The following is a 24,685-nucleotide window of genomic DNA, read 5'->3' on the forward strand; positions in this document are numbered from 1 at the left end:
GTGTGCAATGTATCTGAATCTGTACCGGAAGTGGTACAATGTAGCAGCCACAGCTTTTTTCTAATACAAGTTTTGTTCCGTATACAGATTCACACACAATAACACCACACACACACACACACACACTATTCTGTACAATTGTATTATACCAAAGTAATCAACACATTCCTCACGTGCATCCTAGTCACATTGCTTTGTGAGTAAAACATACCTTTGGCAAAAAATACACCTGACATTAGCAGAGTTGCATGGGACCATCAGGCATCTTGCACTGCTCTGAGACAACATGCAGCTCCAAACCAGCACGCTTTCACAACCACATTTTACAATTAGTATGAGGTTTTAATGCTGTTTAATGCAGTAGACCCTCTATCCTGGGGTGAATTGAGCATCCCCATAGTATGATGCTTCCATCACCAGTGATCAGACTGAAAGATCGCTCAGAACAGAACATATCAGGCAGTGTGGGTGCTTGTGGCCGCTACCGATGTCAGGTTTGATTTGCTGCACATCAAACTGATGATATGGCTATAAATATAATGTATGCTACTGAAGAATGGAACAGTGATCATTCCGTAGTGGAATGATATTGGCTGGGTACACATACTATAAGTTCAGTGTGTATCCAGTTTAACTGGGTACACACTGAGGATGTCTCCACGCTTCAAAGCGACCTTAAATTAGAGTGGGCAAAAAAAGTGTAAAATTAGTTTTAATGTGGATACATGCAAAGTTATGCATCTTGGGAGACATAAGCAATGTGCTAGTCATAACCTAAGCTGGGAGGCACTGGGTAATTCAGAACTTGAAAAAGACCTAGGAGTCCAAATAGATAACAAACTGGGGTGCAGTGCTCAATGTCATATAGCAACAAATAAGGCCAACAGGATACTAGCCTGTATAAAAAGGGGTATGGAGACTAGGGACATAAGTAATTATGCCACTGTACAAAGCATTGGTGAGACCACATCTACAATGCAGAGTACAATTCTGGACCCCACGCTATAAAAAGGACATAATAGAACTAGAAAAAAATCCAGAGAAGAGCAACAAAGCTAATAAAGGGAATGGAGAATTTAAGCTATGAAGACAGATTGAACAAATTGGGATTGTTTATGCTAGAGACGTTTAAGGGGGGATATGCTCAACATGTACAAATTTATCAGGGGCCAATAGAAGGAACTGTCAGGTGCCTTTTTTACTGAAAGGAAGGAACTCTAGGACACGTGGGCATGAGTTTAGATGAGGAAAAATATTTTGTTCCCTAAGAAGGAAACTTTTTACGGTCAGGGCAGCCAAACTATGGAACTCTGGTGAGGTGGTGTCGGCAGACACAATAAATACGTTTAAAATAAGGTTGGACAAACATCTGTTGGTTAAAAACATCCAGAGGTACTAACAATAATCATAATCTGTCTTTAAATATATCCGAATACACTGCATATAACAAGGGATGAAGCTAATAGATCATACTCGCTAAAGGTAATGGACACAAATCTTTATTCAGCCTGAACTACTATGTAAGTATGTAACTTGACTGCCAAGTTATGTAATGGTGAACATGGAAAGGATGCATTTGAGACAGCCAAGATACTACTTACATTATCTAGTTTGCTAGCTAATACATTAAGAATCAGATAAAACATTTTTAAGATTTCCTGTAAAAGTGGATATCATTGTACAGGGAACTATGAACCATTAACAGAAGTAACAAGCTGTAAAGAACTGTTGATAAAGTGTATTGCAAAAGTTAATGCTGTTGTGTTGTGCCTGGTTTTCTCCTCAATTAAGTTTCAGAACATTTTGTCAGTAGCTCTTCAAAACACCCAGATGCTCTTTAGTGAATTTCAAACAAGCCGCAATATGTTTTTTTTTTGTACAGCAGTGACCTTGTTCATTGTCGCCTCCCATAAACAGCTGTCTTGTTCTGTGTTTTATATAATGTATACTTTAATCAACTAGCATTACATTCACGTGAAACATCTTCTGAAACTATTTTTCTGTCCATGACAGTCAGTGGTCCAGGTCTGTTAACTTGTGAATAGATACTGCATGTGTTGTAAGTTGTAGAGATTTCTGTAAGTGTTCAGTTATACCCCTTTCAGACAGAGAAAAAGACCCGGGAATTTCCCTGCTCTTGCCGTGTCGACCCGGGTTTTTCTTCTGTCTGAAAGGGTCAACACGGGTCTAAAGTTCCGGGACTTCGACCCAGGTATTTACCTGGGTTTTTCCCGTGTCAGACACGTGTTTGCGGCTGTGTGAACGGGTCCGACCCGTGTTTTTCTCCCGACTATTGAAAAATCATGCTGATTGGCTGTGCAGCATGGCGCTGCGTGATTGGCTGATCTTTTCAGCTTCCCTGATTGGCTGAGCGCGCGTGGCAGTGGCGTGCAGCGCAGCAGTAAATGGCCATGGCACATTGGAAAGATGAGGAGATCCGTGAGCTGCTCAATGTCAGAGGGGAGGAAGAAATCCGAAAACAGATTACTGGCACAGTGAAGGACGCTGTAGTCTACACCAATATTGCAAAGAGTGAGCAGACACCTCCCACTTTTCATGATCTCATCTCTGTGTGCCTTTAAAACTGTCCTTTTCTTATGACACACAGAGTTTTGCAGGAAAAATCCAGCTTCTGTGTGAAAGGGGTCGACACGGGAAATACCCGGGTATTTGCTCCTGTGTGAAAGGGGGTCAGCCCCTTGCTGCCTAGTTCTACCCATGTTTTGGTATCCGGGAAATACCTGGGTTTTTGGGATTTTTCTGTCTGAAAGGGGTAAAAATATTCTAAACCTCTTTTTGGTATTGGGCTCTTGCAGTCATCTTTGCAAGACGACCACTTCTAAGTAAAGTGGCAACAGTCCAGGAATTTTCTACATTTATAGACCACTTCTCTTGTCATGGAATGATTAATATCAAGGCTTTTAGAGATGATTTTGTAACTCTTTCCAGCTTTATATTATTCAACATTTTTCAATCTTCTTAAACAATTCTAAGTTGTTTTTATAGAGCATGAAAGATCAATTCAACTTTAATCTTTTCTCATTGGTGGTACTCTGGGTAGATAACTCCTGATGCCAATTTTCTTCCTCTAGAAGTCATTAACCTAGTGGTTTACATACTTTTTCTAACCCAAACTTTGAGAGGCATATCCAATTAGTCACACTGATAATTAGTTTCCACATGGCTAATTATCAGTGCTACCTGATTCAGTCAGCTGCAGGAACCCTGCTCACTAATCCCCAGAGGCCGTATTATTCCTTGCAACATTGGGAGCTGCATGAAAATATCTGTTTAGCTCCTCCCTCTGCATTTAACACAAAAGAAACCCCATTAGATTCCATTTTAGTGTGTTTATCCTGTGGTAATACCAGAGCTTTCACTGTGCAGTAAAACTTGCACTTAATTTAGTAAACCCTTTGATGTTAAAAGTATGTATCCAACATGGATACAATTGTACTGTAATTTGCAAACAGATGGACAAAATCATCTGAAGTAGCAATAAAGCCCATCCCTGGAACACAAATGTATATGAACATCTCAGCCAATAGGAATAAAGGTCGTAGGGGTCAAAGGATTATTCAAGTATAAAGACAGATTGCAAAACTGGTACAGAGCCTATGTTTAGATAAATAAAATACACATTTTAAGGAAAATGGAATTAGTGGACTAATCCTCAATTTTTGCTATGGGGTGTTTTGAATATGACAGCAGTTACGGGTACAGATTATTGGGGGGGGGGGGGGCAGCAGGTGATACTGTATATTAAGTTGTCACTGTGTAGTCTATAATGTGGTAGTATATTCTCTAGAATATTCCTGTTACTTCTCTTTGATATGGAGTTTACCTGTACTGATCACAGTACTGTGCTGCAATCTTCCATGAGTGTTTGATGATAGAACCAAGACGCGTATTCCGCTGTAGGACATGGACACAGACAAATCATGACCGATGAATGCAAGAAATCTTCCAATTACATCTATAAAATGTAAATAAGTAACTTCTCATTGTATGTAAAAGCGAGTTAAGGAGAAAAAAATGGCTGTCAGCATGTTGACATAGACCCCCATTAGTGTTGTGCTCCCCCTCGCATGGCTGGTTTCACTCACCATGCTTCAAGCCCATTTTCCTCACTTTACTACCACTGCTCGTGGCACACTTTACCGTTCCCAAGTATGAAAGAGTTCAAGAAAGGAAGAGAAAAAAATTGAACCGTTGCCACGTTGAACTTTTGCTTGTCACCTAGTGAATGTCAGCCTTTTTGTTTCAACCTATTGACCTAGACACCTTTGACCTATCATCCGGAATCAATAAAAATTGGGGCATGAATGTATGTTTCGCCAAAAGCTAGTCTGCATGGCTATATAAGACTTGATAAATGACTCGGACAATTACAGTTCCACCATATATGAAAAAGGTTGTCCTTTATTTATAAACCCTTCGATATATATGCACAGACCTTTCAACAATGTTTGAATGCCAAATTATATATTGGTGCTTAGAGGTAATGTGTAAGAATTAAAGTCAACTTAATATAAGTTTCATTACAGCATTTAAAAGTTTGGTACATTTAGATGGGCTTTTTTTTAAGGTCCTATATTACAGTGAGCTGGTATGTAAGACCAAATTTAATATTTCTGGAAGATCAGGTATTTAGTATAAAGTATTTAATATACAGATGTGTCCTCACACAAGTTTGCTGCAGTCACGTCATACAGCCCCTGTTGGTGCAGTAGAACTTGTAAGAATTTTCTAGCTTCAGGCGTCTTTTTATTTATGTTTTTACTCCTTTTTTCCCCAAAAAATTGTCTTTTCAGGCCTGTCTCAGAACCGTTAGCAAGGCTGCAATTTAAACAGACAAAACCATGCTGCACTGCAGATGAGGCAGCAGTATCGTTATTTTGCCCTGTGCAGGGTAAATACTGGCTTCTTTATTCTTACACTGCAATTTAGATGTCCGTTTCACCACACCCAAATGTAACACTCTGCACATGTTACATCTTCCCCACCTGCAGTGCAGCTTGTTTTTTTTCCCATATGCAAAAATTGCAGCCTGGCTAACAGGTGTGAATCCGTTCCTAAAGGCCCCCATACACTATGCGATTTGGGCCAATTTCACCAGATTCCTTGTGACATCTGTTCTGATCCTATGCGTGGTCCCATGTGGATTGGATTCGGAAATCATACGTGCTGCTCGGAAGATCTCCAGGTTGGAACTCTTACTGGCAGCGGTTAAAGGACCTCACATGCTATTAATCGTATTTAGAAGTAGCACATATGATGTATCGCATGCGATCCTGCTGCCCGGTTATTTTTGTCAAGGATTTTCAATTTAGTTTTAGCCGTAGTCTGTCACATTCCTAAATTTTGACAAAATTAAATGTCACATTTTAGTCAATTTTATTCATTACGCCTTAGTCATTGGATCTTGACTAACATTTTTGTCTAATTTTAGTCAATGATTTAGTCATAGCTTTGCAGTTTAATGATACATAACAGTAATGGATTTTGCTGAAGAACATTTCTCTATCATTCCCTTGAAAACTTTCTATACCCTACACCAGGCATTCCTAACCACGGCCCTCAAGGCACACCAACAGTGCATGTTTTAGTGATATCCAGGTTTGAGCACAGGTGACTTAATTAGTACCTGAGTGATTCTGAGTAAACCATCTGTGCTGAAGCCTAGATATCACTAAAACCTGCACTGTTGGTGTGCCTTGAGGACCATGGTTGGGAAAGCCTGCCCTACACTATGTGTTTAGTAATCTAGGTAACAAACAAGTGCAGCATAACACATTTACAGAAAGATTATATTTACTGCACAGCAGGTCATTTAATTTTCTGCAAATATCAAATCAATAATACGATTGTTTTTTAATTATAAATGTTAAAACCTTACCCTACTTAAGTAATAAGTAGCATTTGAGGTTTACTTTACACAACACAACAAGACTTTAAAAGTAAAGTACACATAAGTTCTAGCACATAGTGATAAACTTTATTATTCTCTTGACCCAACCTTGTCCCCCCTGTTGTGACAGGCCCAGTCCCAGATCCCTCGGGACCCTCCTTGCCCAGTGACTAATATGACAAAATACAAATATCGGCTGGCACTGCAGGCAAAAGCCTGTGGTGCAGCAGTCATTGTATCTTGTTTTTGCAAGTAAATATTCTAGGAGTTTGGTAAAAAATTTTTTTATAAGAAATACAGTATTAATAAATATAATAAATCACTATAAAAATACTGGTGTGCCTGTGCGTGCCGGCCCTGCCTCACATTATACAGTATGCCACATAGCACACACTAGCTCCACATTTGTAGTAAAAGCATGGTCAGTGATTGGGTCGGTCCTTCTTACCCAGCCTGAAATGGTGGTAAATTCAAGTGTCCCCTCTACTCCTGTCTGGGTCAGTGCTGCTGTCCGGTGGCATGCTGTCACTGTGCTGAACTGTATCTCTGTTCTGTAACCAGTCCACCTCACTATCTCCACAGTGCACTGCACACAGCGCCCCCCCCCCCAATTGCCACGAGTCTTGTCTTTATCCCGCATCCATCCGCTCCGCGACATCCTGTAGTGCTTCCTGGGTGAGTTACAATATCGTGAGACATGTGTCGTCCAAACAAAATTGATAAAGGGTTTTTGTCTCATCTGTATTCGTCAGGACAAGGTGGACCAACTTTTTGGCATCATTTTTGTTATTAGAAATTTCCTGTTTTCGTTAAAGTTACGTTTTAGTCAAGAAATTCATCAGCGACTAGTTTTTGTCTGAATTTCCATTGACTCAATTAACACTGCTCCGAGGGGAGAAGTCTCATAGTGTATGGGCACCTTTAGTCACAACACAATGTCACTAGCATGCCCCCTGAGTAATTTGTCTAAATTTGTATAAAGACTCTGTAATAATACCATATACAGTCTCCTTGTGTGTCCTATTCGCACAAACTTAGCAGAGCTGCATGGTTCCTGGCAGCTCAATCATGCCAGGCATCTCACGCTGCATGGTGTATTGAGGTTGGATGTATGAGGATGTCTCTGTAAAAGAGTTCTTTGTATCAATGATCCATGCATTGTCCATCATTTCAGTGTAAGCACATCTCTGTTTCAAAGGCTTGCAGAAATGTAGGAGCATAGCCATTTTAAAGTTAAATAAATATTTTTCATGTAACGGGCATGTGAAAACCATTTTTACGAGCTGCACAGTATATTTTACATCTTTATTTCTTTTTCTTTTTTTATGAGCACTTGTAATGTTGGTATAGAGTAGCTAGCAATCTTCAATCCTCTAAATATAGAAGAGACCTCCTACAGCTGCCTCATGGGTGTATGTGCTGTGAACATCTATCTCCTTGTAATGGAATTGTAAGCCTTCTTTGTAAAGCATACATAAAGTACAAGACACACTGGCAAACCTTTATCTTGCATATATGAACCAGCAAACCAATTCAAATCCCAAATCCACCTTAAACACACAATATCCAATAATAAAAATAAGTTCTTGTATCTCATAAAATGACAATAGTAATGATATTTAAAAATATATTATTGGACGTAATTCACATTTCACATCAGTCATAAAAATAAATAAACATAGTCTTATACTATTGGTAATATGGGCTCATTTAAGAGCATATGGTCCCAAATAGATTTACAATTGTACATCAAATGATCAAGAACATTACATTTACAACTCATGATTTACAACACATGAATAAATCAGCTTGTTTTCCTATCTATAAGCTGTGCCCAAATTAATAGACTTTTGCTGTAGCAGCGTTGTATCCCAGCTAAAATCTCCTTTTCATTCGGGCACACCTTATAGATGGGAAAACAGATACAAAGCCGCTATAGCAAAAGCCTCCTTTTCATTTGGGCGCACTTAATACATAACAGGTGCAGTGTAGCCAGTTAGTCCTGACTGGTCATCTAATGTGACCACATCGCTGTCCTATGAAGCTTATTGTAGTATGCCTTTGCCAGTGGTCTGTTGTAAAATCTGGACTTGCTGGAAAGTTACCTTTTAAGTTAATCTAGTGATACACTAGGGTGATTTCAGATAAGCCTCCCGGGACCTTTCCGGTCAGCAGGATCGCATGCAATATATCACTTGCAGTCCTTTTGCATACTGTAGATCAAATGTGATACCAGCTTAGCCTTCCTAGCTCAGAAGCAATCCAACCGATTTCTTCTGCAGCCAGTCCAACTCTCAGGTTTTGGTGCGATGTGCACAGGACCTTGCTGCCAATCATATGTGATTTGGATGCTTTTCATGCGATTGAACACCCAGGTTGGGGGTTACAATTTAAGATCAATGCACACAGTGAAATACAATTTGGTATTTCCCTTCCCATCTTATGAAAAGAGCCTTAAGAACGACTACCTTCAACGCTTATTGCTAGGTTTTGGACCAAGTACAACTGATTTAATTGTGAACCAGTGTTATTAAGCAATGCTAGAGACTACTTAACGGTGGATAAAATAGAGATCATGAGGATCATTTTACATGTTGAGTTTATATGCTAATCTTTTGACTGATTTCCAAACTTTACTCCTGTCCTCAAACAGCACTCTAGCTCTAGTGGTTCCCAACCTTTTCTATCTCCCATACCCTTGATTAGGTTTTTCCATTTGTGAGTAACTCCTCTCAATTCAAAATAAACCTCAGTAATTATGAGTGACGTGGAAGTGAGCGGTATGCGTATCCTTATGTGCGTGCTTATATTAAGGAGTTGTGGAGGAGTAGTGTGCGGTCAGTAATTGGGTCCCTCTGTGTATGGAAATTGGCTGTGTACTGTCAACATCCACTAAGGCCTGTAGGATTAATGTCGCTGCTTCCTCCACCTGTGTCAGCGTGGGGCAGAGGGCAGCACAGGTTAGCTCTCAATTGGTTGCTGGTCGGGCAATAGCATGAGGAAACGCTGATGATGTTGCATGAGTAATGCTGGCCACACATCAGACCCACTTTCCATCCAAATATTGGTTGGCCTAGGATGGAATAAAAATATGGTACTGAATGGGAGCAAATGTGATATTTACTTCAGAAATTTGCTACCAAAATCTGGAAAAGGACAAAAACACGCTCAGACACGGTACTGTAGTTGAACCTGTTTGATTTTAAACAATTTGACTGAATGTTTTTGTCCAATTTCCTGGGTTTGTGAGCACATTTCTGATTGTCCTTTGCTCCCATTCAGTACCATATTGTATTCCATCCACGCAACTAGTTGGATGGTTGGAGGAACGTTGGTCTGATGTGGCCAGCATCAGAAGTAACATGACACATCGCCATTACCAATATTATTTCAAGTACTTCTAACTGGTCTGCGCTGTCCCCCCCCCCCCCACACCCGTGGTTACCCGTACTCCAGGTTGGGAAACACTGTTGTAGACAATACTATTGTATCATTGGAGCTCTAGTATCAGCTTTCCCATAGTGCCAGTCAACATCTACATACACTACTCGTCTCAGAAGAAGAAACCGTTCCAAAGTTCTACACTGCCACGTCCATGATTGTTTACTGGGCATTATTGCAGGTGACTATATATCTCAGTTAATGCCACAATACATTATAGTTGTGCTTTTACATTATATTGGTTTCCTCTGAACCCCTGTTATAGGTCTATAGATAATACAATTCTTTATGTGGGAAATGTGATTATTACAGGCATACTTGTAAAATTAAGCTTTTTTTTTTTAACAAGGCAGTTGAACGGATTTACGATCTGTTTAACAGGAAGCTTCCTCTAGTAATCATCCATTACATTTTTCACACAAGTAGCATGAATGTTCACAGGATGATCCTCCTGTTTAGCATGGTTCTGGCATTGTGCTTAATGCGGAAGCAAGTTCTGCTATGAAGCATTAACACTTTACGAGCAGATCTGCTTAAAGGGCATTGGCAACTGTCTAAATTACAACATTTCCCCCTGAAGGCTACTGAATCTGGCAGTCTGCAAAGGTCCTGTCATTTTTTATAACCTTCTGCTACTATGCAATGTTTCACTGTCCCCCCACATCACCATGGCCATTTTTAGATTTTGTGTAACGGTGCAGTTATCAGTAGTACAGGGTCAGAGCAATAGATTAAAAAAATATCCAAAAATGCATGCAATTTGTTGGTGTTTGCAGTGAGGTGTCCTTGTAATGGGACAAAAAAATACCTGTGACAGTCACCTACACTGAGACTTTTCCAAGTCAGCCTTTTGAGGACATAAAATTGCAAATGATATCAGGAGTTTACAGTACATAGGATTCATTGCAATACAACTATAAAAAGGTATTAGGTGCTATATGCTACTTCTTGCCAGCATTAAATTTGTGTAGTTTCCCAGTGAAAAACTGAGTTAGAGGTCAGCATTTAACTTTGTAGTTTTGGGTATTGTCAGATCAGCACAGGGCAGACTGAGAATAATCGAAGTGTTAAATGTGTTGGTCGTATGAATATTCTTACATTTGATATTGTATAGGGGAGTGCATCGGCCACTTTTCACGTTTTGGGTTCTGATTACCTTCAGGTTTTGGGTTCTGATTACCTTCAGGTTTTGGGTTCTACTGGGTTTTGCCAAAACACCCCCTCAACGGTTTGGTTTTTGGGTTCTGATTTTTTTTTTTTTAATAAGCATAAAAACTGCTATAATCGCGGAATTATTTATTTTTTGCTCCTATGCTTATTATTAACCTCAATAACATTCATTTCCACTGATTTTCAGTCTACTCTGAACACCTCACAATATTGTTTTTAGGCCAAAAGTTTGCACCGAGGTAGCTGGATGACTATGATAAGCGGCACAAACATTGGACTGATATGGCACACTTAGTAGCACCCCTGGACTGATACAGCACACTTAGCATCACTCTGGGACTAATACAGCATTCTTGGCAGCACCCCATGAATTATACAGCAGACTTGGCTCACCCCAGGAATTATTTGGCAGACTTGGCTCACCCCTGGACTGATACGTCACACTTAAGAATCACCCCATGTCGAATACAGCACACTTGGCAGCACCCCATGAATTATATGTCATACTTGGCTTACCCCAGGAATTATACGGCACACATGGCAGCACAAATGGAATTATACGGAACAGATGACTGAACCCCTGGACTGATCCAGCACACATGGTGACCCTCCTGCAGTAAAAAGAAAAAAAACTTTTTTATTATTTTAATTAAAAAATGGCAACACCAGTGGATTGATACGGCAGACTTAGCAGCACCCCATGAATTATATGGCAGACTTGGCTCACCCCTGGACTGATACGGCACACTTGGCAGCACACCATGAATTATACGGCAGACTTGGCTCACCCCTGGAATTATACGGCACACTTAGCAGCACCCCTGGACTGATACGGAACACTTAGCATCACCCCTGGACTGATACGGAACGCTTAGCATCACCCCTGGACTTGGTTCACCGCTGGAATTGTACGGCACACAGGCGGGCAGCCTTGGAATGATACAGGACACATGGGGGCACCCATGGAATTACATGGCACACATGCAGGCACACCTGGACTGATACGAGACACTTAGCATCACCCCTGGACTGATATAGCACACTTGGCAGCACCCCATGAATTATACAGAAGACTTGGCAGCAACCCATGAATTATATGACACACTTGGCTCACCCCAGAAATTATACGTCAAACATGCGGGCATCCCTGACCTGATACAGTATACATGGAATTACACGGCACAGATGGCGGCACCCCTTGACTGATATGGCACACATCGCGGCAGTCATGGAATTATATGGCAGACCTATTCCTGCAGTAAAAAGAAAAATTGGGGGCACCCATAGAATTATAGGGCACACATGTGGGCTCTCATGGAATTATATGGCACACATGCAGGCACCCCTAGACTGATATAGGACACATGGTGCCACCCATGGAATTATACGGCACACATGAAGGCACCCAAGGACTGATATGGGACACATGGGGGCACCCATGGAATTATATGGCACACATGCGGGCACACCTGGACTGATAGGGGAACCATGTGGGCACCCCTGGACTGATAGGGGACCCATGTGGGCACCCCTGGACTGATAGGGGACCCATGTGGGCACCCCTGGACTGATGGTCGACCCATGTGGGCACCCCTGGACTGATGGGGGACCCATGTGGGCACCCCTGGACTGATGGGGGACCCATGTGGGCACCCCTGGACTGATAGGGGACCCATGTGGGCACCCCTGGACTGATAGGGGACCCATGTGAGCACTCCTGGACTGATAGGGGAACCATGTGGGCACCCCTGGACTGATAGGGGAACCATGTGGGCACCCCTGGACTGATATGGGAAACTGGGCAGCCCCCACAGTAGTCCTATATAGCAGCCCCCCTAGCAGTGCTATAGAATAGTACCCTTAGAAGTTCCCCCTTAGTTTATTCCACAGTAGTTCTCCCTTAGTAGTTGTTCCCTCACTGCTTAGTAGTTCCACCTTACTAGTTGTACATGGCCGCTCCGTAAATCCCCCTTTAGTGTGTAACCCTCCCCCCTCCCCCTTGAAGCCCCCATATGAGTCCTCCCCCTCTGCAGACAGCACGGACACATCCGTGCTGTCTGACATTTACTTGCCGAATGCAGATGGCGCCAGAGCGGGACTTTTATATAGCGATCAGGTCTCCCGAGAATCCAACGTGGGATGATGACGTTTTGGCCTCGGAAAGATGGCAGGACCCGGCGAACTCCTCGGATTAGGTAAGTTCGGGGGGGTTCGGATCTCTAGAATCCGAACCCGTTCATCTCTATATAGAACACCTCAGTATTACAGGTATCCCACATAGTCATACTTTCCAGATGTCCTGATTTGATGGCTCAGGTCCCGTCTGTCCCTGCGCACACCTCTCACGGCTTGTCCCCATAGGTGCCGATTTATGTTTTTGCTGGTGGGTGCTCAAGCCAAAAATATAGAGTGGCTTCATGGGGAAGGGGTGTGGCCACAAAATAATACCAATGTATATTACGGAGCACAGTTGTCTCCAATATTCAAATTACAGCAACAGAGTTTCACATACATAAATGCCCCCACAGTGCAGGTATTCCGCGGACAGAATACACTCTTCTCGGCATACTGTATCCCAGGTGGCGGGTCCGGCAATGTGAGTGCTGCAGCCGCAAATTAGCAAGTTAATATTGCGGCCCAGTAGCGGGACTCGGGCCCGTGGGTGCTCGGACCCTTGAGCACCCACAGAATCGGCGCCTATGCTTGTCCCAATTCAAAAAAACAGAGTTGGGAGGTATACGTCATACTCTGCAGTGTTAGTGGCCGCAAACTATCTTCTCTCCATCTTGCAGCACCATGATAAAAACACTGCACTCTGTCAAATAAGTGGACTAGCCCCTGGCTTTTCCCAGCTCAGCACATTTCTGTCCTAAAGTAATCTGTCCTGCTGGATGACCTTTTGGTGAGCTGATGAGCAACAGGTTGATGGTTCCTTATCTACGTGGTGATACAAATCAACCCTTCCACTAGTCACATGGGCAGAATAATAAAGTAGATGAGTCTTTAATCTAACAGTTTAAAAATGTCACTATTTGTAAAGCATAAGTAACAGCGTTTTAGTTAGTCAAAATGGGCCACACTATTAAATCACTCAAACCATTCCTGCAAGCCACCTTCCAATCTCCTACTCCTTTTGTTAGTATACTTCTATACACTACATGTCTGTTCCTTAGAATTAAAAGTAGTTTTAATACACAGCTGCTATTGTCTTAAACAACTAAACACTGCTTTAAATCCATTGACAAAATCATATAAAATTGTCTGACTATAAAACTGCTGTTTAGTAAATAAAGCCCATTGGTTCCGGGTCTCATTTTCAGAATTTAAGTGTGTTCCTTTTCCCATAAAATGCTTTATCTGTAAGCCAACAATGCTTAAAATGAACAAAATGTGAAAGAAAAGAAAAAAGCCCCAACAAACAAGCCTTTCATTTCAATCCACCTTTTCTGCAAAGCAGATGGCTTTCAGACATTAGCACCATATGTACTTTAAAACCGAATGACATCTATACGACATGCCTCTGTTGGTTGCTGCATGTTCTGGTATACTCAAGATGGACTAGAACTGCCATCAGCCGCCTCAGACATTGTCTGTGGTAATTAATACTTTACATTACATAGAAAAGAAGGTGTGCCAGCGCTGGCTGTAATCAAATATACTGGTACACGGTTCTCAAAAAGTACACAATTTATTAATAACAATAAGCAAAATTATAATAAAAACAATTAATAATGGTTAAAAACACTACAATGAGTCGCTCTAGAACCATAAAAAGTCCATAGTGCACATTTAGAAGAGGTATCCCAGGGGATATTTTGAGGATAAATTTCAGATAGCTGTTAGGCTCATAGGATATTAAAATGAGTGTAGCTGTATATTACCATTCCAATTGAGTCTGGTCCAATGATTGCCAGAATCCGTGACTTTATGTCCTTAGGTTGTCCTATAATTTCAAGGACTCAGGATGTCCCAATAAACGAATGTCCTCTGTGGTGGTTGCTGGATAATTAGGGAGTAGGCTGTATCCCATATATTCTTAGGTCCAGAACGATTTTTGGAGGTTCATCGATGGGAGAGTGGACTTGTCACTTAGTGGATGGAAGGTATAGGTGGTAACAGCATAGACTCAAGGCTCAACGCGTTTCCCCGGAATCTCCGGCTTCATCATGAGCAGATATGACTCAATTGGAATGGTAATATACAGCTACACTCATTTTAATATCCTATGAGCCTAACAGCTATCTGAAATTTATCCTCAAAATATACCCTGGGATACCTCTTCTAAATGTGCACTATGGACTTTTTATGGTTCTAGAGCGACTCATTGTAGTGTTTTTAACCATTATTAATTGTTTTTATTATAATTTTGCTTATTGTTATTAATAAATTGTGTACTTTTTGAGAACCGTGTACCAGTATATTTGATTACAGCCAGCGCTGGCACACCTTCTTTTCTATTTTCATATATATTTGGGTCTGACAAACCCAGTGCCAGCTGCTGCTGATAGCGCACCACACAAATCCTTCCTTTTTTTCCTACTTTACATTACATGTAGCTCTTTTTACAAAAAGCATCTCCTTTTATCTGAGGGAATAGGATGTAAAACTCTGGTGGAAGTAGGGCAGGATAGAGATAAATTGATCTCTCTGCTGTGCCAGGTGGCATGGTGTTGGCTTCCAATAAACAATGTCTATCATATTGCTAGTTCACTGTGTTACATATACAGGACCGGATACAGTAGCAAAGGTTTGTGGGGCCCGCAGTACTAAAATTGCAACCAAACTCCCCCTCACACATTCTGGATGGCACTCAAGGAGTAGCTACCTGCCCAGGGACATCGCACCAGTAACTTATGGGCCCCATACATCAGCAATTTATTGTGACAATCCTCAGATCTGGAGATGATTGTCACAATTAATCTTTAATGTGTGGGCTCCCTCGGGATGGCCAATTGTTTGCTGAATCAGATTTTTAAACATCTTTAATAATCTGGTATTATCTGCGGTTCTTTTTTATATGTGTGTGGGCATTCCCGTTTCGTTGTCTTCTATTTAAATTATGAAAAGAAGTAAAACAGCTGAAATGACAATCGATTGTATAGGCAATTTCCAGATATGAAGATGCAATCTTTAGATGGGAAAAATCTGCCGATCACTGAAATAAATCTGTAATGTGTGGGCAAGTCATATAGATTGTAGAAACCATTTATCTGGCCAAAAAAATCACTGGATCTGGAAAACCATTAATTGTGATTGCTGATGTATGGGGCCCATTACAGTCACTGTCTTGAGGGATTTCTCTTCACTATCCTGCATGACTGACTCTACATAGGAGCTCCTCCCATTGGTGTCCCAATATATTTTCAGGCGGCTACAGCATTATTGTTTTTACATTTAACACCAAAAGAGACCATTACTATTTTTGGTACTTATGTAATATCTGGACTCCCGTTTTTCTTATGAGACCACGTCAACTCGCGGGGCTCGCTGCGGTGGCTCGCTGTGCTCGCCACACTATATAAAATCAACTCCATGTGTAGTTGGATAGTAGGTGTATGAAAAAAATGGGGTGCATTTAACATGGGAGCCCAGATAAAACATAAGTACCGTATTTTTTTTAGTACATTTTGGCTTGATTCTGATTTAACAATAAAATACGAGAAAGTAACGGTGTACCTGAACAAACTATTTGTCAATGCAAGTACATATATTTGCATGCAATGTAATTTACTTTTCCTTGCAGCACAAAAATTCTGGAAATCTTTATTTTTTCACTGCAATTTAGATTTCACTTTGGACACACCCCGCCAGTTTTAAATCTCTTTTGCACATTTTAAATCTGCCTCACCTGCAGTGCAGTACCGTTTTACCAAGGCGCACAGCTACTTGCCACACACACATTTTAAACTAGCCTGAATGAAAAATCACACCATCATGATAGTGACAGTTTTAGAACAAACTATTTTTTATTATACATGTGAGTTTGTGTATTTAACTAAGACGTTTAACTGCGTGTGACCTATTTCTCAGCAAAAGGAAGATACAGTTAGACTCAAGGGATTTGAGATTTACAGTGCTTCCATAGAAATATTGTATTAACCAGAAGTGGTAATACTTCCTTAAATAGACGAACATCCAAGAACTGGAATTTATACTTTTTGTCATTCAAATATGTTATCATTATGTAACAATGCCATGTTGGTTTCATTTCTAATGAAGAAACCAGAATAGGCCAAACAGGAATTTTTCAGATTCCATTTTGGGGTGGCATCTTATTAGCCACGATTTAAAACATCCATCGGGAACAAAATACTTGGGGTTAAAATGAAGAAAAAAAAAACACAGTTTCAATGAAACCTACGTGTTTTTAGAAACCACAGCCCTTTTTTCACTTAGGCAGGCAAAACATAATGCCCAATAAATCCCAATTGATCATGGCTAATTAAACAGCCCCTGTGAGCCTATTAGCTTAGCGGCTTCAACTTGGCTGATATCTAACCACTTCTCTTCCAGTAAACGAGCAGCACATCACATCTTTGTAGTTTAAATACTAAAGCAGTGATGGCTAACCTTGACACTCCAGCTGTTGAACTACACATCCCAGCATGCCCTGCTACAGTTTTACTATTTGGCCATGCTAAAACTGATGCAGGGCATGCTGGGATGTGTATTTCAACAACAGCTAGAGTGTCAAGGTTAGCCATCACTGTTAAATAGGGACAATTCATGGGGTCACTATTGCAGTGGGCATTCCTAAATTAATCAGCTACCCGCCCAATTCCCTGCATTTCTTCGCTCATATATACGAGTGGTCTTGGCCACCCTTACATATGCGTGCACCTCGCCATCATTCGATGGTCGGCGACCATCAAAAAATGGTGGAGGTTCCCACTGGCATGCAAACGGATGTTCATGTAAAACATCTGTTCGTAAACCTTGCAAACAAATTTGTGGTGCGGTGTTTTGGTAATTAGCAAGGGCTCATGCACACGTCCGAGCAAATGAACCAGAATAAGGCCCTAAATGCAAAGAAGTTTAAGCACTGGCAAATCTCGAGGATTTTCTGGGTTGAAAATTTGGTGAATGTGAGAGTTGTGCATTTGTTTTCATAGCCTAAGAACAATGGCCATTATTCTGATCGGTGCGGCCGGAGCCGATTATGCGGCCAGGACCGTGCGTGCAAAACCCCGCCTTCCATACGGATCGCCAACTCCGTCCGTATGCGGTAAGAAGCTGGCCGAACGGACCGCACGTGTATTTTTCACGGAATACGCCTCCTCCATCTAAGGGAACCTCCCCCATCATTCGATGGTCGCAGACCATCGAATGCAGGACCGAGTGCTCCACCAGCACCCGCAACCTCAGACCACACGGACATTTTTCCGTGCAAAAGCAGGGATCTGGGCGGGCAGCTGACATCCGGCGATGTCATATGTCCGCCCCCTACACGTGCGTCACGGCCGCATTACCATACGTACGCCCAGCGTTTTCATGGGAACTCCCATGAAACGCGGGGCGTATGCATATGGTAATGAGCCCAAATAGCCCTTCACGCCCCTCTCCACCCCCTGTTCGGAGTGTTCACATATCATGCGGGATTTGGCCGTACGCCCCACTCGCACATGCGCAGAGACGCCTCTGCACATGCGCAGACACAAAACATCGGTGGGCCGAACGCACGCGGATATATCCGCATCGATCAGAATAAGGGCCAAATTGAGGCATGGAAGTAAGAACAGATTTATAATTTCTTAAACTAGTTTTGATTACTACTATATGGACATGGGTGTTTAGTTTGTCTGTGACACATTGTCTGTGACACATTATTGGCCACTGTTCAGTTTGTTTTAAAATCTTGGCACTTCCAAATCTACCTTTGCTCTTTCTGTTGAGCAATGGCAGTTACCATGGTATATAACTGTATCTCTTAGAGGTTTAGCGCATATAATCCATAGCTTATGACTGCTTTACCCACATTTTATTTCTCACTTCAGTCCACATCCTCTAAAATATCTATGTCTCTTATGGTGCGTACACACTGGGCGTTTTTGACCATCAGCGATGTTATAAAAATCACTGGCTAATAAATCACTAAGTGCATACACACTGAGTGACTTTAACCCTGCCCAGTGATTTTTAAAGGGGGTGAACCACTTTTCATAGTAAGAGACTGGAAAGTGGTTCATTCAGCCTGTAAACCAGGATGGCGGTGAGTGGTGATGATTCAGGAGCATGAAAAACTGGAAAAGTGAGCTGCATTGAGCTCAAAATTGCCTTGTGTGTATGGGCCTTTACATTCACGGTGTCTGCCCTGCTCCCTGTCACGACCCTTTCCTACCTCTACTGACTCCACTCCCCCGTCAACACATGATTTTAGGACTCCACTTCTTTCCTTATGTTTGTTCTACTCTTCGCATAATAAGTAGAAACAAATAAGTTTGAATGCAAAGTTCCACCACCTCAATCTCTATATGGGGTTTTTCTTAGTGGTTCTTATTTTTTTAACACAATGTAAATTGGGCATCTCATTATGATTTCTTATCTCTTTGTTATTCTTCCTGAGGCTAATATATTCACTATTATTGTCCATTGATTTTCCTGACACTAATAAAGATAATCTGTACTAAAAGTCCATTGGGATCAGTGGAGACGGATATTGTTCACTATGAAAATTAAAGGAATAGGTCTTGCATAAGGTCGCAGTCTGTTATATAAACCACAGTTCTAACAAGGTTTATACATTTCCCAATTTCTTATTCTTATATTGACGAAGAGGATAAATAAAATTGCACAAAGGGGTGCTCTGGTAAATTACAAAACCCACTTACCACATACTGTCATCCCTCTGCTGCTTTATGTGACCTTCACTTATGTATGACACAGAGCTACCCAGCAATATTGATGAAACAGTGGTGTGGGAAAAGAGATTAAGAAATGCAGGCTGACAGCTACTGCTGCTGTGTTATTAAGTGATGGATCATGTATTTAATGTCACAGAACCCTTTCTTAGAGCTGCGGCAGTCATCAAGTCACCGCATATTCCTCAAACAGGAAGGGGGAGATGGAACGACGTGGACTTGTCACATTCACTTTGCAATGACGTGTTTAATATGGAGCCCTCCTTGTCTTTATGAATGCATAAATGTTAAAGATACACAGAATGTTTCATGTAATTCAAAACCCCAGGCCAGTGCTCCTGTGGATAGAGCGGTATAGTATCCAGTTATCAGGTCATTAAAACATTACTAACTGGCTACTTGTGTTGGAGGAAGAGGTACGCTTGCCCCCTGATTAGGGTTTTTCTAAGTAACCAGCATCTGTTCCAGCATCCGCAGAGAGCAGTTAAAGGCACTTACATAAATGAAATGCAAAGAGGCTGCAGGTTCCCGGTTTTCTTTGAAATTCTATGCTCTGTGGACCCCTGGCTTCTGCACTACATGAGGAACTGGAAGAACAAATGGTTTAATTGCCGTCAAGGGCAGTGAACTTGAAAATGTTAATGCAGATTAACTGCAGAGGAGACAATCAGGCACACTATCCCTTGTGAAAATAAAGCATTATTATGGAAACAACAGACTGCCAATTTCATCTCTTTGTATTGGAATGTATGATAGGACATAGTCCATTTATTTTAGGCTGTTCTTAGTAGGCATATTTGTTTTCTTAACATGATTGATGAGTAAATGAGACATTTAATTTGAGTGCTGACTTTCTAGGTTAGCGATTGGCCTAAAGTCGTATTAACGAAATTGATTTCCGAAGTTCCGTTGTGTGCTTTTATAGAATTTAGCTTATGCCATTTTTTGGTGTCTTTTTTTTTTTTTCTGCGTTACATATAAACTTCGTCTTGACAATTTTATAAACTAGGGATGCTATGTAACCTGCAATAGTAACTATAATCCTGGAGGGGAGATGGAAGTGACCACTGTGGTGGGTAAAGAAAGTCAATTCCAGAAAATTGCATCATTGCACAATCATCCCAGTAAGAAATGGGCAGGGGTATTCATAAACACTGACCAAAAAGGTGGAGTGATTAGGATTCTTTTAAGCATGCATGCCAACATATGGGGGCAGCATATTGTACTGTAAATCTACACTAAGGAGAACCTGTCATGAGAGACAGTCTTTATAACATTAATTGCATGCTGTTATGAGTGATAACTTTCAAAGTGCTCTGTAATCTATGTAGAAGGCCAGGTGCCATGGTTGCAGTAATGGTTAGTATTACTGCCTCAGAGCAATGAGGTCTTGTTTTCAGTTTCCACCAATATCTAACTTGTATAGTTTATATGTTCTCCCTATGTTTGCATGGATTGTCTTCTGGTACTTCATCATATAAATCAAGCACATGCTGGTATAGTAACTGACTGGGGAAATAGCGGCTGCTGCCTATTCAATGCTGTCATTAGCGACAGCATTGAAGCGGGTTCACAGCAGAACGGGACCAACTTTAGAAGCTATTGGGCCCGTTCTGCCAATAAAGGCCATGGATTGTCACGATCCCGGCAGCAGATCACCAATCCACGGCTGTTTTTGCGGCCACACCCCCTTTGCGCCAATCGGCAGACGGGACATTGAATCTTGCCTGTCGTTCAGCTGTCGGGCTGACCGCAAATGAGCCAGGATCACGGCTGTCGGCAGGGATCGACAGCCGTGATCCTAAATTGAATATCCCACATAGCCTGCTAAAGCTCTCTTTCACAGTAAACTTGAAGATCATGACAACAATTGCTCCGAGGCCCTACCCATATGCCATGAGGCCCCACAATGAGTGTACAGCAAAGATGATGTTTTTTCTTCTGTTCAGTGCTGCGAGGGAGTACTGTAATGCTAACCATTACACCATCCGTGCTGCCCCAATGAATTAAAAATAATAATAATAATAATAATAATAAAACATTCCCATGACAGCAGGACCTTGTCAACATGATAGGCAGTAGGTATTGTAGATTTCGATGTTCCCTCCAGATTCCAGTTTTTAGTCGACTACTCTTTTGTTTAATTTCCATATTAGTATAAACCAGTTGATCAGTAAATACCGGTTTCATATAATTTCACAATATACAGTTGCATAAGTAGCGACATGTGCCAAAAATTCCTAGTAAAGTAACAAAGCAATGACAAATGAGATGAGTAGTGCTCTATGACTATGTCATAGGAAAATGACATGTACAGTAATCAAAGAAAAGAGAAAAAGAATATGGAACATAACTACTGGTTCCCATGACCTCTAGTATTATATATAGTCATCTATGATTAGTTTGTACAGTATGTAGTTATCCAATGACGGCACACCTGTCTAGTTTTAGTATTTACTTTTATGTAACAAATTGGTGTATTCCACAGCTTTTTTTTTATTTTAGTCCTTTCCATGTTTCTATGGTTTTTGGAAACCTGAATCATTAGTGGCTATTTATGAGCAGATTAGTGAAATTACCAGGACACAACCCAAATATTGCTATTCGGACTAGCTCTGGGCTGCATGCTGCTGTATGTTAGGCCATCTGCTTATGCACACCCGCTGCCCAAAATGTGTTATGTCTACTAGGAATACCACTGTCCCAGTGCAGCAGTCATAGTGCATGCCATAATATGACCTGGTCTGACACACTTTTTTTAACAGCAAGGGCACAGTTTAGCAGCTTTTTGTAAGCCAAGGTCAACCAACTAATGCATTCATGAATAATGCAAATAGCAGAATTTACTGGTTCTTTCCTATCTATAATCTTCACTGTTAAGTCTCCTTATGTATATAGCATTACTGGTCTAATCCCCAAGCACTTGGAGCATATTCTATTTTTTAGTGTATCTTCTGAAATCTATTTTTGCATTTTTCCCTCAATTATCTTATTTTACAGTTTCTGAGCTAGAGCTGTAATCCTACTGATTACCTTAATGATACATTTACTATTACTCCGTTAATTCTATAATGCTATGTATACTAGAAGAAGATCTAAAACTACCCACCACAATGCATTGGCTCCAGTAATGGAAAGTAGACACTGTCAAGTGTACGCTTTAAAGACCTGGTTTACGTTATGCACTCTACTGTATATGATCATGATTAGGTTAACACAAACCGGAAAAAAAAAGTTAGTAAATAACAGATTTCAAGTATACAGTCAGCCTGGAAAATAGTGGAATACTAGGGAAATGCTTTCTGGCTTCAATATATTATTTTTAACAAAAACTAGTAAGTCCGCTCAATGCAAAAGCTTCGAAAGCTAGGCTGCTACCTTTTGGGGTTTGCATGTGTTGGAAAGAGATGTAGTTTCACTCTCTGCCAGCAGATGGCAGTGTTTCGGAGGCTCACGGACACAAGACATATATATATATAGATGATAGTAATAATGTGGTCATTAAATGTTTAATGAATATAGTTCTTTCCGTACTGCACTTAAAAGTAGTTTTATATATATAGTATTAATAAAACAAGAGTGCCTAATGACCTGTCAGTCCTTCAGTCTAGTCTATAAAAATATAGCTGTCTACGTTTAAGAATTACAGATGAGTAGTTGTAATATTTGTTTAATCTTGAGGATAATTTAATCAGATGGCTATGAATAGGCATTTTTGTGTCAGACTCCCTCTACACAATGTGTGTACTGTACTAAAAGCACATGGTACAGTACATATAACTAGACGGTACAAAAAAACCTGATCTACGGTATTTACTTTTCATGCACGTATCCTTCTTTTCCATTACTGGCCACATTTTTATTGCAATTTGCCAATATAGTTTTTACGATGTTGGTATTCGCTATTGGTCATTAAAATTAAAATTGATAATAAATTACTGTGAATTATTTTCAAATCTAAAAATTCAATACCATCATTTTTTGCAAACGGGAATATATAATAAAATCACAAAACTGTATGTAACAATGCAGTATCTACTAGTTAAACCTGACAAAACAGCATGATCAACACTACTGTACAATTTTTTATTCATACAGGGCAGTATAAAAAATAATTGTATTTGGATAACCATTTTAATGAAAGGCTTTTCTAATTTATTTAAGTTACAGCTCACAAACTTCTCAGGACCCTACACAATGCATGTTATGTTGGTCTTCTCACAGCATCACGTGTAAAATAATTAGCCCCACCTATGGATCTTTTAAATGTGTGAATGCGTAATGAATGCACCTGTGTACCTGCTGTGTGATCTGTAAAATGTGAACTGTGCGAGCTCCTGGGACCAAGTTTGAGCAGGGCCACCATAAGGGGGGTGCTATGGGGACAACTGTCCTGGGCCGGCCTTTCTGACAGAGGGTAGGGCTCTGCCAGCTCTATCCTCGCAGCACCCTCCTTCACTACAGTTACCCGTACCCAGAGTCATTTGCCGCCTTCCCCCCTCATCAGCGGCGGGCCGCGGGTCATCCGCAGCCTGCCGCACAGCCCGGCATTGTGAGTTACCTTAACGGCGCCTGCTGCCCACTGCCTTAGGATGTTTAAACAGGCACTGCAGTGGGCAGCAGGAATGCCGGGAGCCCCCACGGCGTGATGTCATTTTGCGCAATGTGATTTAATGACATCACACCTAGCACGCCAGACGAAGGGGACCGAGGAGCAATTGTAACCATCCTGAATAGGAGCGTGTAGGGGGTAAGCCTTTAAAGGAATTGTAATACACCAGAGAGAGGGGAAGGGGAGCCCGGGGCATCTATCTTTGCAGGCTGTAGACTGTGAAACAGTGACAGGCTGCTGCTAAGATTGTGTTTGAGTGTGTGTGCATGCTTAAGCAGCAAGGCTACATTGTTTCACCCTTTTTTTTTTTTTTTAGGTAGTCACTTAATATTTGTTAAAGCCTTGCTGCTTGAGCCTGCACACACAAAATTGTCTTCGTAATTTGCTGTGAGCCGAGGATGCTTTATATAAAATAGTTTTTCGTGTGTTGAGATTAACCTATGCGCATTCAGTATAGGGGAAGGTTTTGAGTACTTAGAACACCGCTCCCCTGCCGGCCACTGATCTATTTTGCTTGTTTTTTTTGTTTTTTTTTATTATTAATATTATTTCATGTTTAAAATGCTTTGTTCATATTGAGATATGAGGCCTGATTCAGCAGGGTAGATTATCGAGGGGGGGGGGGGGGCTATTTTGCCTATTTTGTCAGTCCCGGGCCCCACAATTTCTGATTAAGGATCAGAGTTTAAGGAT

At 41.1% G+C, this 24,685-nt stretch overlaps 1 protein-coding gene across 8 annotated transcripts in view; it reads left to right on the forward strand.

Moving 5' to 3' along the window:
* SHF (Src homology 2 domain containing F) overlaps positions 1–24,685 on the forward strand; it is a 294,338-nt gene that overhangs the window by 151,079 nt on the left and 118,574 nt on the right. The window lies entirely within an intron of this gene.

This window comes from Crinia signifera, chromosome 4 (assembly GCF_055691185.1).
Source record: "Crinia signifera chromosome 4, ASM5569118v1, whole genome shotgun sequence".
NCBI lineage: Eukaryota > Metazoa > Chordata > Amphibia > Anura > Myobatrachidae > Crinia > Crinia signifera.